General features: G+C 38.9%; 1 protein-coding gene and 1 long non-coding RNA gene across 2 annotated transcripts in view; one reads left to right on the forward strand and one right to left on the reverse strand.

The window, feature by feature from the left end:
* Positions 1–18,854, forward strand: part of CREB3L1 (cAMP responsive element binding protein 3 like 1) — a 90,285-nt gene that overhangs the window by 8,359 nt on the left and 63,072 nt on the right. The window lies entirely within an intron of this gene.
* On the reverse strand, positions 1,599–17,918 carry LOC148049642 (uncharacterized). Its single transcript, XR_015697652.1, has 3 exons — positions 17,748–17,918; positions 2,751–4,227; positions 1,599–1,720 (listed from the first exon to the last, which is right to left on the reverse strand). It is a non-coding gene; the product is annotated as an uncharacterized LOC148049642 (long non-coding RNA).

Genomic DNA, 18,854 nt, shown 5'->3' on the forward strand with positions numbered 1-18,854 from the left:
GCTTGACATCTAATGGCAACAAAGATAATCTTGCAATCTTTCTTAGCAACTGTTGGGAGTTGGAAGTGATTTTCTACTTCTACTTCTTCTTTCAGGATGTTTTTCAAGTTTCTAATCTAGCCTAGAGGGTATTCCATCTAGTCTTTCATTCAAACAGATCTGTCCACAAGACCACAAAACACTTTAATATAAAGTATTAGAAGTACATGGCATGCAGGGAAAGTAAAAGATTTTTAGAATAAAAGGGCTGTGTGCCACTGTGCTCAGTTCACTGCTGTGAAGGAAAGTATGTTACCTTCATACTTTACTTTTCAGCTTCCCTGACCATCCAATTAGACATGTCAAGGTTAAGAGTAGACATTTCCCAGATGTTTGTAATGTAGCAGGTCCTGATCTTCAAAATGAAGCAAAACTCAAGAGTTCAAAGAAGGCTTTTGGCTGACTTGATTGTGTGCTGAAAAACTGAGATGTTGCTTCTACAGTCCATCACAGCCACTCTTCTCTTTAATGCCCACGGCATTTAGAAACATAGTTTTCTAGGCAAGTGGCATTGAGACAAGTAAATTCATTATTGGCTTTAAAGCAAGAAGCAAGCAAAAGCCACCTAACGAAATAGCTGGCATGTAACTGCATTGGACTAATGATAGACAGAACAAAGCAATTATCTCAGTCACCAACAATAATCCAGAGTGCCCAGCAAGATTAGCAGGAAAAGGAGGCTCAGGTTCAAGCATGCCTTATAGATGGATCCATTCTCTACTTATGTTGGAAGTTGGACACAAAGAAACAAGAATACTTCTACAATTTTATATCATTGTGATTCACTAGTGGTCTCACAACTTTGCCACCCATTTTTGTAGCACCTGGTGTCAACTAGTGAAGCAAAATGATGGGCAATGTGAGAAAGACCATGTAAGATTTTAAACAGCACACACTTGCATTATGAAATGTACTGGTATCTACCAGCCTAAATGTACTGCTATCTACTAGGCTAAACCACCCAGAGGCATACACTGGTACCTTCTGGATGTTTGTTCTACACCACCTTCTCCATGCTTTCTGGAACTTATGTTAGTTGAAATCCAAAATATCTGAAAAGTGCTAGATAGCCTAATCCTTATCTAATGAAGACCCAGATTGTTGGGGGAGTGATATGCTGACTCTGTAAAACGCTTAGAGAGGGCTGTAAAACACTATAAAGTGGTATATAAGTCTAAGTACTAGTGCTAAGTGCTATTGCAGATTAAAACAGACTGAAGCAGTCCCAAGGCTTAGCTATTCTATTCTGTGAGCTATGGTGGCACAGTATTACAAGCTAACTCTGCATTCCCATTCGATCTTGAGCGGCTCAAGGTTGACTCAGCCTTCCATCCTTCTGAGGTTGGCAATGAAGACTCAGATTGTTGGCGACAATATGCTGACTCTGTAAACCAATTAGAAAGCTGTAAAGTACTATAAAGTGGTATATAAGTTATTGCTATTGCTATTCTGTATTGGGATTGAACAAGGCTTCATTCCACTGTAAGAACACCTGCTTCTAAGGCTGTGTGTATGCAGGCAAGAAATTACACATAAAAATCAAATTAACCTGATATACTATTGTAAAACGTATTGTTTATTTGAAGGTGGGTGAAAAAAGGCTACAGATACAGTGAAGAGCTTTTGCAGACAGGCTAAAAGAAGATCAAGAAAATGGTTTAAAAGTCCTCAATAATGTCACCTGAAAGATAAAAGAAGCAAGAGAAACATGACCCTTCTTTGTAGTCATTAAATGACCATTTAGCATTTAATTTGCACCGTAGTATGCACTTGGCTTTGTAAACTTTTTAATATTCCTTCAAAGAGATGGCAAATACTATTTTTTGCAAAGGATGCCAAACTTACTTAATTAAAAAAGTCGTATGCATTTAATTCCACTTGAACATTCCCTCTCTTTTCCCAGGCTGGAACTAAAATAAACTAGCCAGGCACTCTTGAGTAATTTCCATTTTTGCTGGATTCTGTAGTACAGATGGACTTTAGCTTTCCCAGCTGTTCTGAGAGGTACAGAGATGTCTTCAGTGCTTATGTCTGCCCAGCTCTCTAGTCTGCATAGAAAATACCCTATTTTCTACTTGATAAATGGCTGACAGTTTATCCTTTAATAAAGAAACCTTTTGAGTTATGGCTAGTTACTTTACTGTACTGTAGTCTGGTTAGTCCAGCCTCAAGGAGTGAAAACATAGGAAATGTTTTCAGAGGTGAATTAATTAGGGCCTAACTTTGAGAGTTTCCTTTAGAGCGGTGAGATAGGAGGCAAACGAATTTAATAAATTAAAATAAAAGTGCACAATATGAATAGGACTGGCCCGTGCAATGGCTGAGGTTACAGTAGGGCAAATTTTATTTCAAATAGGGTTTACTGAAGAAGCCATTTCAGCCTAGTTCAGTCATAATGCTATGTCATAATATATGATTTACAAATCACACATTATACCAAGGCAAACCCAACCAAATGCTATTATAGCTCAGCATGATACATGAACCTAGTCATCATGCTGTGTAAAACATGGTTTACGATTTAGCAAAATTAGCAAGCATACAGTATAGACATAGCAGTGGAAGTCTTCCTTCTTTCCTCTTGTATCCTCATTTTTTTTTAAAAAGACCCAAAATGTTTATTACTTAGGAGAAGGTAAGAGTCTTGAAAGAAATAATTGCAATTCCCATCTTTTTCAACTATACCAATCTTATAGTAGTAAATTAATTACCTTAGATCATTCTTTTCAAGTGTGTTCTTCTGCCCCTCTCAGATGCAAAAAATCAGGACCGCATTTGAGGTTCCAATTAAACAGAGGAACATTCTCAACTAATGGTTAACACTTGCTAGAAGTTACATAAGGGTCAACAGAATTCATAGTGTGTTGAACTTAGTACGTTTGTGGCTATGTATGGATTCTAGACCGATCTTTCTTTTGACCTTGCCTCTAGGCTCTGCCACTTTTTCTTCTACAGCCCTAGAGATATTCAGAAATGTTTCAGATGCTTTGATTTCTGTCTGTGTAACTTTAAAGTTTCTCACACATAAGGTCTAAATACACTCATCAAGTGAAAAGCATTTGTTATATTCATATCTACAGCTCACCTGTACTCCAAGAGGTGCTCAACTCAAATGTATTTAATACCCCCTCCTACTGCAATTCTTTCTCCCACAGCAAGCTATGAGGCTAGGATAACTTGTCCAATAAATATTCATCGTTGAGGATAAAATTGAACATGCCCCCTCCTAGTCCAATATTTTAATTAGATATGTAGCACTCTCCGGGCATCATTATCAAACAACATCATTAACATTAATATTTAAACTTGTATATGATCCAGTAGGACTAAAATACTTTTCTGAAATTTTAGCAGGTTAATTCATGACAAATCAAAATAGCTTTTTCTACAATGCTTGGCTTCGGGATGTACATCTGCCAGATCAGTGCTCTGTTTATAGTTACAGTCTGATCCTGACATGGTTGTCCACAGAGTGGACAAATGGGGGACAATGACAAAACATGCATGATAATATTACCCCACAGATGCCAAGCTTTATATACTTATATCAGATGTCCAAATGCAAGTGCCAATGTTGCCACTACAGTTTGGTTCAGATGCCACTCCCTGTGTAAGTGTCTCAGCTCCATCTTTTTGTCGAAATGATTCTTCAAAGGAAGAATAAGCAAGAGGCAAAAGAAGCTATGAGAGCGCAACTGAAGAAGAGAGAGTGTCAACAGCTGGAGATGCATGTATCACACTCTTGAATCATCTGGGTCTATTGGCATTGTTTCAGTTGGACAGGCTCACGGGTTTATCCATAATGATGTAATCTCTATCATCCAACTTGGAATCCTTCTCTTCTTCCTTGCCCTTAATGTCTAAGGGAAATGAATGTATGATTTCTTACTGACACGGTGGATGATTACTCGACTGCTCTAGAGTAACTGCCAGGGTTACTGACTCTCCAGGAAGAATATGGAACAATTGGGCATGACTCTGGTAGGCTTCAGGCCAGCTCGCAGTAGATCTTAATACATTGAGTTATGCATCCATATCATTCCTGATGGAAGATTATAAGATCTTGCCATATCCGTATGGCAAGAAGATGTATCTTTTCGGTTATTTGCATTGCCTGGCAAACCTGGTTTTTAGTTCTTCCTTGTCTTGCTCCTATTACTTCATAAACTCATCCAAGTCCCTGTCAACCTGAAGCAGAAGGGGAAAAACTTCAATTAGCAAACTGGGATGAACATCAAGAAACAAAAAAACATACTTGGTATGGAATTAGCCTTTTCCATTATACAAATCAGGAGGACAACATGTGAGATTAGCCAACTGGATCTTGTTAACCTAGAATACAGGGTTGGATCTAAAGCAGAATAACCTCGGAAAGTCTTCTTTGAAAGCTTCTGGCTAAAAAGCAATTCTGCTGAAAATGAGCCAAGGAGACTGAGTCATTGCTTTGGTTGATATTAATAGAGGTAAATACACATCCTCCCCCCCCCCTCTGCAGTTGGATGGAAGAGAGAGAGACGAACCTTGACATGTCAGAAATAGTAGCAATAATAAAAGTAAAGTTCCTTTAAAAATAATCTCTGAAATGTTCAGAATAGAACATGATTTGGGGAGGGGAGGCAGAGAGGGAAGTGATAATGAAACCAAGAATTACACCCCATTAGCTGCTGCTTGAAAAGACTTTCCCATCTGAGTCTAGATGAAAGCAACAACTCCTGCTGTCCAACATTTAGCTTTCCAAAATGCCATTCAAAACCTCCAGAAATTGAGCCCAAGATGTTCAATTAATTGGAGCAAAAAAAAGAAAAGTGCATACATCTTTGGAAGCAGGAGAAAGAAGGAAAATGGACATAATAAAGAATATGTTGGATTGCATTGGAAATTATCTAAAACCTATTTGTGCTCAAGGGAAGTAAAGCATTAGTCTAGAGCAAGGGTGTCAAATTTGATTTCATTGAGGGCCACATCAGGGTTGTGTTTGACTTCGGGATGGGAGTGTGGCTAGGGGGCGTAGCCAACTTGACATCACTCGTGTCAGGAGAGCCTGTGGTGGCCCGGGTGCATTGGTAGGGAAAACAGAGCTTGTGACCCTCCTGACCTCCATTTTTGGTGGCAGAGGATTGCAGGAGGTCATTGCAGGCGAAAACAGAGCTCCTGAGCTCCATTTTTGCTGGCAGAGGCACCACAGACCAGTCCTTTGCTGTTCCCAGGGCAGCCCCGCAGGCCAGATCTAAGCACCCCATGGGCCAGATCATGGGCCAGATCGTGTGCCAGGCCTGAGTTTGACACCCCTGATCTGGAGGATAAATATCCATCCAAAATAAGTTCTATAACAAAGCTTCTTTTAAATTGATTGGAGTCAAAATTAGATGAGGGATATTTCATACAATCTGTGAGAATTCAGATTTTAAGATTACTCTATTCAGATCAATTTTCTCAATGTAACTAGAAAGCACCAAATTGAAGAAGACTGATCTCAACTAGAAATACATATTACAACTATCCATATTTCTCTAAGTCTAGTCCACTTTCAATCATGAAAGCCCAATCTACCTCACAGGTCTATTATGGGGAAAAGTAGGCAGAAAAAAACCTGTGTATGTCTGCTTCAATTCTGGATGAAATTGTGTGTCGCTTTTAAATAAGCTACAAATGCAAGTTGAAACAAAATCAACATTTTTCTCATCCCTATTCTAGAGTTACTTCTCTTCAAGCCGCAGATTTATTTATTTTTACCAGAAATGAAACGTGACCACAATTTTTGCTGCTCCTTCCAGTGTAGGAAGAGTCCAGGCCTTCGATACCTTGTTGTATCTTTGCAAATGTGTACGTTGGACAGTTGAATCTGCTATTTAATAAGATGTGTAATAAGGAATGGCTTATAAAGATAAAAAGAATGTTTATATTACAAACAGATTTGTGTTGTATATGCTTGCAGTATTTTTGGCAAGTATAAAGTTAGCATTGTTGTCAGAGCACCGCTATTCTTTGAAACAGTTTCTGTGGTTGCAGGTCACTGGGTTTTATGTGCATATGTGTACATTTAGTATTTGTATTTATTGTTGAGATAAGTTGTAAGGCAAAGCAGTTTCCCTTCCACTAGGTAATTCTGCATCAGTAACTCAAGCTAAGCCCCAAACAAGTTAAATTTTTCAATTTCAGTTCAATTATTTCAGTCCTCCTACTGATGTAAATCATAACAGTTGGACTTCCAAGTGGAAACATGGCACAAGAGGACATCTTCATAAAACAGCAGGGGCGATGCAGAGACAAAGAATGACATCAAGGTGATATGCCTGAGCCAACAGAGCTCCTCTGGAACAGGAGAAGTCATGAGGTTGCCCACATGAACTCCGAGGAAGCAGCTTCCTCCAGGTAAGCCCAGAGGGATCTGGAGTTACCTTGTGCTTGACCTATGAATACAGTGCCAGGAGCTATGGAAGAAAACACAAAGTCCACAGCCTCATGCGAAGCCTATTTTAAAGGGCACTGAGTATGCCAGATCCACTTTCTAATATATGTTTAAATGAAGCAAATTTAGAATGTAAGGACACCTTCAGAGTAGTAGAGCACTTAATGGCACCTGGGTGATTGTACTTTTGATTCAAGAAATATTAAAGTAAAGTAATATTAAAATAAAAAGGAAGGGATCAGTTACAAAGATTTGAGAAGAATTAAATGCAAAAGGTTGCTGGGATTTTGGGAGTAAGAAAATTAAAACATGGACTAGTTCAACTTGGAATAGTGCCTTATTTAAAGTATTTTTTTTCCAAATTAGAGATGATATAGCTCCGTGGGAAAGAAAAATGTTTAACTTTGTTAGGGAAGTTGATTGGCTGACTGTGTTAAACAAAGAGATAAATGGGAAAAGAAGGGAAATGTGAAGATCCCGGAAGATTATATGCTTACAGAAGTATGGCATACTGAAAGGGACTAAAGTGCTATGGACATGGGGGGGGGGGACCTCTTTTATTCTTTTAATGCCCAATTATGGATTACAAAATTAAAATAAAGGAAAAATGTTTATTATTACAGGGAGTAAAAGTTGTAAAAGGCAGAACTGTTGAGTCATTCTGGAAGAATATATTTGTTTATGATGGATACATTCGTAGAAGAGGATACTATTTTATTGGCCAGCAAGATTATTATCTGTGTATAAAATGAAGACAAATTGAAATACCCACAACGAAAGATAAAATAACAAGCACTTTTGCAGATATTAAATCTTCTATGGACTTTTTGCTGAAAATGGAAAAAGCTAAAGTGATGGTTTTTAGATTGGATGATTGAAAAAGCTATTAAATAAGGGAGCATCACAACACAAATATAGTACAGTAGAGTATAACGTCTAGTGACAGCAAAACACCACATGCACTGCATCGTTTTTGCCATCATGGCTAGTAACAGGCTGTGTTTGCAACAACCCAGCCATCATCTTTCCCAGGCAGTTGTGGCTGCCAGCAAATGATATAAAACGACTCTATTGGTGATGTACTCAAATTTCTCCCAGATCCAGCAAAAGAGGCTGCCACTTTTCATTTTTTGCAGGGTGGTGGTGGTGGTGTCCTTCCTGGGGATGGAAAATTCATACCGGCAAGACCACAGTTGGTGCCACCGTGAGCAGAGGGATGAATTTGTCCCTCATCTGCTTCTGTTACTTTTTCTACACTGGGTCTCTTCTGTGTGGCTGTGTTGCTGAGAGCAAGAACTGAGACCATGCCTGGAAAAAATCCTGTTTTTTATGAGCTTCCTGGAAGTTTATCTCTAGTACAGTTATTGGAAGGAACTGCTAACCATCTGGTAAATATTTATATGGCATGATACAGTTAAACTCCAAACAAGACTAGGTCTGTTTAGGGCTAAATCTAATTCCTTCTGGTTGACTGACTAGGTCAACAGAATTGTTCTAATTCTACAAAATTAGACAGTGAGGCAACCACTCTTGTTCCTCTTGAATCAAGAACAGCTGTCTTAATCACTCCTTCCTAAGCACTCCTCCTCCACTGTTGCTGTTTCATGTACAAGACTCTTGCCGTGGTGATGTTGGTCCAGAGCTGTCAAGTCTCCCCTTGTCCTCTCCTTCCAGTGTGTCTCACAAAGACCACTACTGTGATAAATTCATGACTTTCTGTGAGCAGTTAGAAAAACACGTTATAGGTCTTGAAGGTTTTGCTTGGATGCATTGTTCCCTTCTGTTAAGAATCATGCAGATGCTACAATAAACAGTGGTGTACCGTGTGGCCTTCTCCATATAGCCAAAATTAACTCAATTTTTTAAATTTGTTTTTTATAATAGTTTGATCCCACTCCAAGCCAAATAGAGCCAGCACATCAAATGTTAAATCTGAAACAAATATAAAGCAAACTCAAACCATAAGTGAACAATAGAATCATACAATGGACAACTGTATAATATATTAAGCAGGATCTATAGCTGACACTCCAACCATTCCAAATATTCAATGGAACAAGACAGATTCTACTTGCTTAGTGAAGCTTTCCCTCTTATACTCAGGACTCAGAATGGGAGTGAGTGGGAGTAGTCTGAGTCTCCTTGCAATGTTCTTCCTCTATTCTGGACTTTTTCTTTTGCACCTGGTGTTTCCCTAGTGGTCCCTGATTCCTTCTCCAAGATCATCTACACCAAGCTTCTGCATGTGGACCAGATGCAGCTTTTAAAATCACATCCAAAGTCATCCCTATCTCACATGCATTATAGTACTCCAGCCATATAGAGAACAGGATGTGTGTTACTGTGACCATTGCCTCCTGGTCCATGGAGATTTATAACTGCTGCACCAGCCAAATCTAGACACAAATGCTCCCAACCAGAGCTCCCACCAGCTGTTTAAGCAGGAGCCAAAAGCTCAGGAGGACTCCCAAAATGTCCTGTACAGAGCTGTGGAATTTCAATGGCTCATTAAAAGTAATTTAATATTAGAGATCTAAGTATTGCTTCTCTGTCCAAAATTCTGATTATCAATGTAAGAACTTGGGGAAGTAGCCAAAGGTCGGAGTACTGTAGCATCATAATCCTACAATGCAGTATTCTCATATTGACTGAATGGTTAGTCAAGGAAGGGGAAGTGACCCTCAATTTTATTTTGAGGTGGGTCTAAAAGCAAGACGTTAAAGATTATAGAACGACTTAGAAAGCATTATTACTGGGTGAACAGATTCAATATGTGCTCAGAAAAGTATGCATTTTTTGTTCATTCTCAGGAGTATTTTCCCCCAAGTTGTTTTATTGCATTATAAAATGCAAATAATACATTATAGAATACAGATAATAATTGAGTAGTGGCACTTATTTAATAGAAATTGGAAACTTATTTAAATAAACCTTTGGGGAAAAAAGTTTATATCGATGTTAAATATGATTTAAAAAAAAAGATATTAATGAATACAACAGGGTTGTTTTAAGTTGTACAGTTAATGCTAGGTATGACATAAATTAAATACCTTTAAAACCAAACCAAGGGGCTATCTCATCAAATGAAGGAATTATTTTAAACTATTTCAAAATTTTATCCTAGCATCATTTAATTTCTTCAGAATGTCTGAATGCTATTTAAGAGGCTCAGAAGGAAGAAATACAAATGTCCATCCATTTTTTTTTTGCTTCCTACCCCGCAGGCTTTTAAAGATTATCATTTATTTATTTTAGCAAGAAAGAAAAAAAATACAAAAATCCCCTCCAAAACCAGAAAAAAATATCAAATGCTACAAAAAATACAGTTCCCCAAGTTTCCCTCCTACCAAAAATGACCCAGTAAAATGGGAAAATAACTACGTCTATCACATATTAATCAAATCCATTTCTAAATCTACATAAAAAAGAATTAAAAATAACTCTCTAACATTATGAGATTGCATAAAACCTATGCCTTTAAAGAACACCTTTTATTTTGAGAAATTGGAAAATTGGTAATATTCCTGATGTTAAAAATTGGATCAAAGAGGTGCAATTTATCTGTTTTTGAAGGAGAAACTTTTATATCCTAATCAAAAAGTAATTCAATATGTTCCCACCTCTAAAAGTAAACAAATAAATTGAGATTAGGACAAAAGAAAAATAATCTTGATAAACAAGTGGATTAAAACATTAAAATAAACAAATGGAAAAATATGTATATATTTATGAAAAGCAAGAAACTAGCCAAAGAGATTGATTCTTTAAATGACAAAGAAAGTTAATAAAGGAATAGAAAAAATGAAGAGAAGATGAGCCATTTTAAAAAAATCTTTGTGTTTAATTGAATATATCTTTTGGTGTTTAAGATGAGCGTCTTTAAACAGGAAATATATCCTGATTCTTCCTTCAAGAATGTGAAGCTAATAAATTGTTTGCTGCTTGGTTGGCTAAGCTTAGCATTATATATAACCATTCTGGCTTCAGGCATCAGAAAAAGCCAAAGAATTAAGACAGGATTTGATTTACTTTGTTCATGGATTTGCTCTCTGGCTTCTTCTGGGCAGATGACAGCAATTAGCATATCAAGCTAAGCTTGGACACGCTCATGCTCAGCTTGTTTGGTATTATGGCTTAAGGCCATCAGTATGGCCTGATCTTTATTTTCTACACAATTCATGTAACATGCAATATTTTATTATCAAGTCAGATTGAAGCTCCATTGGATGCTGCATTCTTCCCCATAATTTAATAATTGAATGAACTGCTTTACATTTATTGATCCCTTTTGATCAGGCCATCATCAAGTAGGTAATGAATGAACTCACTACTTCCAGTATGAAATGTTATAGATCAGCTTTGTTCTCCTCTTCAGTTTTAGACTGGCATCAACTGGCACACCAGCCAGTTGATTGTTGGGTGTGCATGGTGTGCCAGAACCCAGAAGTTCAGCTTTTCCGGAGCACGATCCCTTTGCATGTGCGGCAGTCTGCGCATGTGTGCTGGCCAGCTGGTTGTTGGTCATGCATGCGTGCTAGAACCCAGAAGTTCAGCTTTTCTAGAGTGCAGCCCCAAAGAGCACACACACATGCACATGTTTCCGTACAACCTTTTTGGCACTTGGTGCTGAAAAGGTTCGCCATCACTGTCCTAGGTAGTTCATTTTATTTCTTAAATTTACCAGGCCACGGAAGCAGCATGTGAGAGTGCATCCTCACTTGTGTGACCAGCGAGTGAATGCTTGCATGTGTGCTTAACTGCTGCTCATGCAAATGGAGCTGTGCATGCATGCTTGCCTGCCATTCCCATGGAACCCCCCCCCCCTTGTGGGTCTGCAAAGCCCGAAAGGTTGGGGAACTGCTGTAGGGGCTGGTCAATTAGGCTGTGAGGGAGTGACTGTCCCTGTATCATCCAATGGGTTATTAGAAACATGCTAATTGAAACAGCGGAGAAGACAATGAAAGATTAGGAGAACGAGAAATTCTACAGAGTTTACTAGATGGTTATTGTAGGAGGAGAACCATGTTAATTTATACCGGCAAAAAGTGGTACCATCTTTTCAGACTACAAAATCTTGTTAAAGGGCAGAGACTTTCCTGAGTTACTGCTGATGAAGTCTGCTTCTGAAGTGAGTTGCAGCTGTAGCTTGTACCTTCTAATAAAATTTGTCAGTGTGATCACTGTATCCATGTAACAATGATGAATTGCACCAAGGGAAATTGAGTTAAGGCTTGCAAAAAAATGCTCCTGCCACCTTCAGTGATGCTCTTCACCTTTTAAAGCTATTGGGTTTTTTCCCTTCCTTTTGAGTGTGACTTGGTTATAATGGCCGCAAAGATTTGATATGATCTCTAGTGAGTAATTTTGATCATCATGAATTCTGACTAAGTTTCCCATGTGAAAGTCTGCCACAGATTAAAACTGAAAAATCCTAATGAGAGATTTTTCTGACCAAAGTTACATTACATACAGGAATATGTGTAGGAGATGACCAGGCTGAGTCCAGGGTTCACTTGTACGCATCTGAACAGCCTTGGTTCCTGTTTTCTTGCACCTGACAATATGTGTAATAAGATCTTGTCCAACATATTTTTAGCTTGGAAAGGTGCTTTGTTGAGAACCTATTGACAAACAGGGGAAAATAATAGTGAATGACAGGCAAGGGCTTTTTGAGCAGAAAATTTAGAGATGATATTTGTTTCCCTTCCCATCACTTTAAGATTGTATTAACTTGAATGAGTGGGGTTTTATGTGCAAGGGCCTCCTGCTGAATTACTTTTGAAGAGTGCATTGCCCGCCCAGACGGTTCTTCAAAAAAAGCACAACCAATTCTATATTTAATGTGACTGTGTACAGATAGAATTACTTGGAAGTTTTGAGTGGGTTAGTGTCTGATCGAGTTAGATATATTGTATAAACAAAGAAAATACCTCTTGCCGAGCCAAGTCTCAAGTCTTTGATTTAGGTCTAGGAGAGAGTGCTGTTACTACATACAGACTGCATTCACACACTTTATCAAGCCGTAATATAATGCTTACTTCTAGTTTATCACATTGCATGAAACCAATCATTCTGTTTATAGCTTGGCAAATAACTTTAATAAAAGAAATAAAACAAATGGTTTAGTGATTTTGTGACTCCAACTATTGTGGTAAATACTCACACGTCTCATTAAACCAGTTTGCTTAAAGATTGTATCGATACAACGTAAGTCCTTATGACCCGGTTTCACACAACACTAGACACAAAGCTTAGAAGCAAGTATCCCATGTTATGGCTTAGCACGCAGTCCTCAATGGATAATACTAACTATGATTCTGTTTCCAGCAGAAAACAGTATCCTCGAGACATTTTTGTAATATTCCTATTTCGCGTATTTAAGTACAATGACAATAAAGATTATACTTATACTTATTTACAGATAATCCTCAATTTACAACCACGAATTTCTATTGCTAATCAAGTTGATTGTTAAGTGGGTTGTGCCCTGTTTTACAACCTTTTTTGCCACAGTTGTTAAGTGAATCACTGCAGTTGTTAAGTGAACCACATAGTCAATGCCTTAATCCAGTATCCCCTGTTGACTATGCCTATCAGACACCAGCTGGGAAAGTTGCAAATGGCGATCACATATTTCCTGGGATGCCGCAACCATCATAAATACATGCCGATTGTCAAATGCCTGAATGTTGATTGCATGACTATGAGGAGATGCTGTGATGGCTGTAAACGTGAGGTCATAACTCACTTTTTTCAGTGCCATTGGAACTTTGAATAGCCATTAAACTAATGGTTGTAAGTCAATGACTACATTTAAAAATAGAACACAAGGCAAATAATATAACCCTCCTACAAGGAAGAAGTAAATAGCAATAGCACTTACACTTACATACTACTTCACAGTGCTTTACAGCTCTCTCAAGAGTCAGCCTATTGCCCCCAACAATCTGGGTCCTCATTTTACCCACCTCGGAAGGATGGAAAGCTGAGTCAACCTTGAACCTGATGGGATTCGATCTGCCAAACTGCTGGCAGCTGGCAAGCAGCAGAAGTAGCCTGCAGTACTGCACTCTAACCACTGCGCCACTGCAGCTCAGCCACATTAGAAACCCAGAGAAAGACCACAATCTTGTCCCCTCTGAATTTTCCCAAAATAATCAATCTCTTTAACACAGAAATTGAAGATCATGGCCTGCTTCCTCCCCCCCCCCTCCCCATGCTTCTTTACGCAAAGGAGTGGGAAAAGTAAAATCTTCTCGGGGAGGTGGGGAAGGTATAGATGATTATAATCTTTTACCTATAATTTCCCAGGAACAGCAGTGGGACTGTCCATCACAACTTGTCCACTGAGCATCGGGAATATTAACTAGATTTTAAGAACTCTTCAGCACTCTTATCTCAAGACTCTTCATGATCTGTATATTGTGGTAGGACAGCAAAGCTAAGCTTTCAAGTGTGTATGGGGTGGGGTCGGAGTCTCCTCCAGGAGCATACAACTCAAAAGCTAAAGCCAGAGTATGGTAAATATTTGATAGAACCTCAAGAGGGAAATTTGAACTACATTCTTTGATGCCTCATAGGTATGATTAACAATACAGTTTTACAAATTGCAAAACCTGTTAAGAATAGACAGGCTTTGTTTTGTTTTTCTACTTTCTCCAAGGAGGCAGAGGGAACTGGAGCATTATTACCATCACATATACAGTATCTAATACAAAATCCCTTCAAAGAGGAAGGGCTTGAAATAAATTTACATTCCCTGACAATCTGTACTGCAGATTAATAAGTTATACTTAACAAAACCCAGCTGCCTTTTGAATGAAACTGCATTGCAAAAACAAGTTCTTCTTGGTGTTAATCCATGACTAATTCAAGATGATTTGCAGTTATTGTAATGGAAAAAAAAGTTGATAGGTTAGCATAGAACCAGATAAATGTACAATCCTTTAGCTTCCAAAATAAAACACTGCACAATACCCCATACAGAGGTGGGTTTCTACCGGTTAGCACTGGTTTGGGTGAACCGGCAGTGGTAATTTGGCCTGGGTCGCGGAACCGGCAGTGACCCAGGCTGGCCACACCCCTGAATTGGTTCCCGTCTCTGCTGCCATTGCCAGCATGTTTTTTATCAGCTTTTCATGGTCTTCGGGCATCTGCAGAACAATTTACAGTGAACTGCGCATGCACGCACAGCATGCACGCAAATTGAACCAGTGCCAATATCCGTAGGAACCCACCCCTGCTCCATACCAAGTTCCCACATTGTACAAAGCAACTTGAAGATGTGAAGACTTCAATTTCCAGAATTTCCCTGCTGGTTGGGGACTTTGGGAGTTGAAGTCCTCCCATATTAAAGTTCCTAAGTTTAAGAAATACTAATCTAGGGCATAATATTAAGTATTTTATATTATCGTGGCTCATTTTATGAACTCAGTCATTGTAACTAGTTAATAGCTGAGCATATTGAAAAAAATCCCAGCCAACTGAGATTTATTCAGTTATGTTAGTCCTCACCTCTCAAGCTGCCTACAGATATTTAACTAAAGTCTAAGCAGACTATGTTGTTCAGGATAGCCCTTGAATAGGAATTCAGCATTCCCTAATGTACTCTGAAGAAGAAAATATACAGAGCAAATAATAACCTTTTGGGAGTAGGGAAACAATCCAGATCAAGAAAATGGCATGCTGAAAAAGTTACTGCTCCTCCTTGGATGCTGGACCGCTTAGTCAGGAGAGTTTCTCGCTTCTTCGTGCTTGCCAACTTTTTTCCAGATCTGTCAACCTCATATCTAATTTGGCCCTCGATGCTTCTTAATAGCAGGAGGCAACAGAGTAATTTTTTTATAGCCAAGGAAACAGAGACAGATACAAGAGCAGAGCCTTCCCTGGATTTGACCATTTTTGTCTTGCAATAATAGACTCCATTTCTCTGGAAATTTTACCAGTAATGATCAGTATCCAGTTTTTAGAAGGCTGCTAGCTTTATGTTTTCACCTCTTCGCCTACCCAGATTACCAATATCAGATTAGACATTTTTGTCGCTCTGTGGTTCTTTTCTTTTCTTGCTGATGTCACAAGTCAAGTATTTATCCACAAAAGCCATGTTCTTCTAGAGTAGGCTGTGCCTAAGCATTCTTAACCTGGCTTTCTTTTGCATATGTCTCAATGCATAAAATATTCCAAAATAGTTTTACTGACAATTGAAATATTGGGGGTTGGGCTAGCATTGTAATATTTAAGAGAAAGAGAGGTTTATAGACTGTGACCTGGTTGCTTGACTCTATATAGTTTTCCTCCTGCAGTGCCAGCATGTATCATTCCCTGGTGTTAACACTAAGCATTTATTTACTGGTGGAGCAAGCCAGAAGAATGTTTCTGACTTGAATTAAAATAACTGGAATGCTGTTATGACAAGCCAGATTTACTACTGTACTTCTTGAGAGGCTTATCAGCTAGCTGATAAAATAGATCACCTTTTCAGCTTAAGATGGCTCATGAACTTGAGGGGAAGTTTGAAAAGATTCAGCAGAAAATTTCAACAGCCTGATTAGTAGATCTATATTGTGTGGCTTGATTCCCAGTAACTCTCTCCCCCCACTACCACATGACTCAGAGGATAGATTTACGGGCCTCAGGAGGCCAAGGCCCTCAATTATGAAAATAAGTCATTTTGGGGACCGAAATAAAAACACCCACCAATCACACCTTGAGAACCAGCATAACTTAGTGGTTAAGGAGCTAGAAGAACGGTGAAGAAAATAGGTTCAAGCCCAGTATGAAATCTGCTGGGTTATTTACAGTCCATCACTAACTTTCGATCCAATCTACCTCACAGAGTTGTTGGGAGGAAAGTACTATATGCAGCTTGAAGGAAAGGCAAAATATAAAGCAAGCAGTCACACATAAGCATTTTTTTCAGTTGGTCCTCAATTGGAAATAAGGACCAAATTTGGTGTGCGGAGAGAAGCTTCCCTCCCACCACCCGTCCAAATCAAGTTTGATAATGTGCTGCAGGAAAAAAATGTAGAGGGAAAAAATCCCTAAGATATTCCTATGGGAAAGGTGATTGGGAGCAATCAACTATTCTATTCCCGACACCCTGCCACATGACCAATGGCACTGTTAAGAATTGGAGAAAAATTCCAGCCACTCCCATGCACCAAAATGGGGGAAGCAATTGGGCAAAGATTTGGAAAAAGTTAATGGCTTCGCTGTTCTAAGTTCCCTTTTTATTTCCTCACGGCTCATATGGTTTGGAGTGGAACTATTTTTAAGGGATTGAAAAGAATTCCAACAGCTTTCTCTACCCTTGTTCAATTTATTTCCAATTCTGGGGCAACTTATTTGAAGCTGCTGAAAAATGCAATTCACCTTTGATTTGCTGTGGTTCTGATGACTTTGTTGGAAGGTGGTCCATTGGGGAGAACTCTTGCCTCATTTTAACTTTGAGGTTGAGTATCCTTTTCCTGCAGTTTGTCTTTTCCTATATGCACTGTTGAATTTAAAACTTCTCTCCTTCCCTCCCTTGGCCCAGCTACAATAGCAACCTGCAATCATGGTTCCAGCTTTCAAGTGTCTGGCTGAAAAACAGATCACAGTGCAATGCTACTATATCAACATTTCCAGGGACTTTTAAATGCAACAAAAGAATTTTGGCCAAGAGGCTAGGAAATCTTTGGAGGATTGTAATACTTTGATCTTATTTTCTTCTCATATTTTTGCCCATTATGCCAACCTTAAGATTTTCTTGCAAAACAAGAAATGCAAATGAATATATATATCCTGCGAGATTTTCTTGCAAAGCAGAAAATGCACAAGAACGTATATCCTCAAAAACATGAATGGGAGATACTAGCAATTTATTTTTGTGTAGTGGGGTAGGGTGAATATACCAGAAGATCCAGAATATTCAGGTGGTGAAATCTTCCATTTTGCTGCTTTTTCAGTTACAGCATTGACATTCTCCTGGTGATCCTTGTTTTTTCTCTGGATTATGAAGAATTGTAGAGCAGACTAAAATGTTTTCTGAAGGACTGGGGGCTGGAAACACCGGGAGGTTTGTAAGTGGCTTTTGTCTGTGTTTTTCCAATTGTGAGATTTTTTCCCCGACCATGCTACATGGAGTCTACTATTACAACACTCCCACGCAGCAGGGCCTGTATTCTGTAGCACAAAGAGTGCATTTTCTCTCCATCTTCCAAATCGCACTCTGATTATAAGATTAAATCTAGGCAGCAAGAAGTAACTGCGGTAAAAGCAAACAGACTGAAGAGGCAGAAAGCATTACTAAGCCACTTACAACTCTTGTGTCGGGGCTGTGCTTTCAGAAGCAACCACAGAGCGATTCTGATTATTTTTGTTATCTGCAGACCGATCTGCCTTCAAAGGAAGCTGGCCGGGGTCCTTACCTCGGCCCCGAGAAACTCCGCGTAAGCAGAGCCTGCTCCATTCTAACCCTGCACTCCTCTTGATCTGCGCACCAAAAAGCCTTCTCAGCTGGCAGCCCTTCCCATTGGCTCAGGGAGTCTAGGAACAGTCCAATAAGCTGATAGCTTTCTTATTGTTTCTTTACAAAGTCTCTTCAGGGACTCGGTTAACCCTTTTCAGGCGTTTGGATTGGCCGGCTGCTAAGGGAGTTCACCTCTTCCTTTCTGTTTTCTCTAGTTCCCTCTGGTTTTTCCTCGCCCAGTTGCTGCTGTTTTTTTCACTCCTCTCGGGCCTGTTTCTTTTGGATCCTCACAGCAATTTTCACCCTATGTTGTCTAGACATAAATACATTCAAAGCAGCTCCTCCGTTCAGTACACACAGAAAGGAGAATGAAACCTTTCCTAGGCCGTTTTAAAATGCTAACAAAAGTTCTGCTATCCTCCCCACATTTTGAATGTAGAGTTCATGTTTCCCGATATAATCCTCCCGAGCATAAGACGTGTCTGTTGTCTAGTCCTAGCCAAGGTGGGGGATTCTCACATTTGCATTTCTGTTCCAGATTAATTTATGGTAGTTTATGTGCTTCCAGGCATGGCTTTTATTGGGGGATTCAAGTAATTTCTTCTACTTTTGTCAGCCAGTTCTTCTCTTTCTCTTAGCAGTTTTGGAGACAATGAAATTAAGTTCTTCAGGAAAAGAGCTTGCATTTTTTTCTCTTATTCCACCCAAAAGGCCACAAACCCCAAATAAAAAAAAAGTGAACATTTTATTATAAAACAAAAACTTGACTGAATAGAGTTTGAGATACTTTTGAAGAATCATCTTCAGCCAGTAGGATTTAATAACCTATATGGGAATGGGCTATTAAGAGATTTTGATTGTCTGCTGTACAATATTTAAACTCCTAATCAGTCAGGCTTTTTTTGTAATAAAATGTTTATTTACCATATTTTTTATAAATCACACCACTCTGTTTTT

This window comes from Thamnophis sirtalis, unplaced genomic scaffold (assembly GCF_051295495.1).
Source record: "Thamnophis sirtalis isolate CommonGarterSnake01/CBP01778 unplaced genomic scaffold, rThaSir2_p1.2 scaffold_1, whole genome shotgun sequence".
Lineage (NCBI taxonomy): Eukaryota > Metazoa > Chordata > Lepidosauria > Squamata > Natricidae > Thamnophis > Thamnophis sirtalis.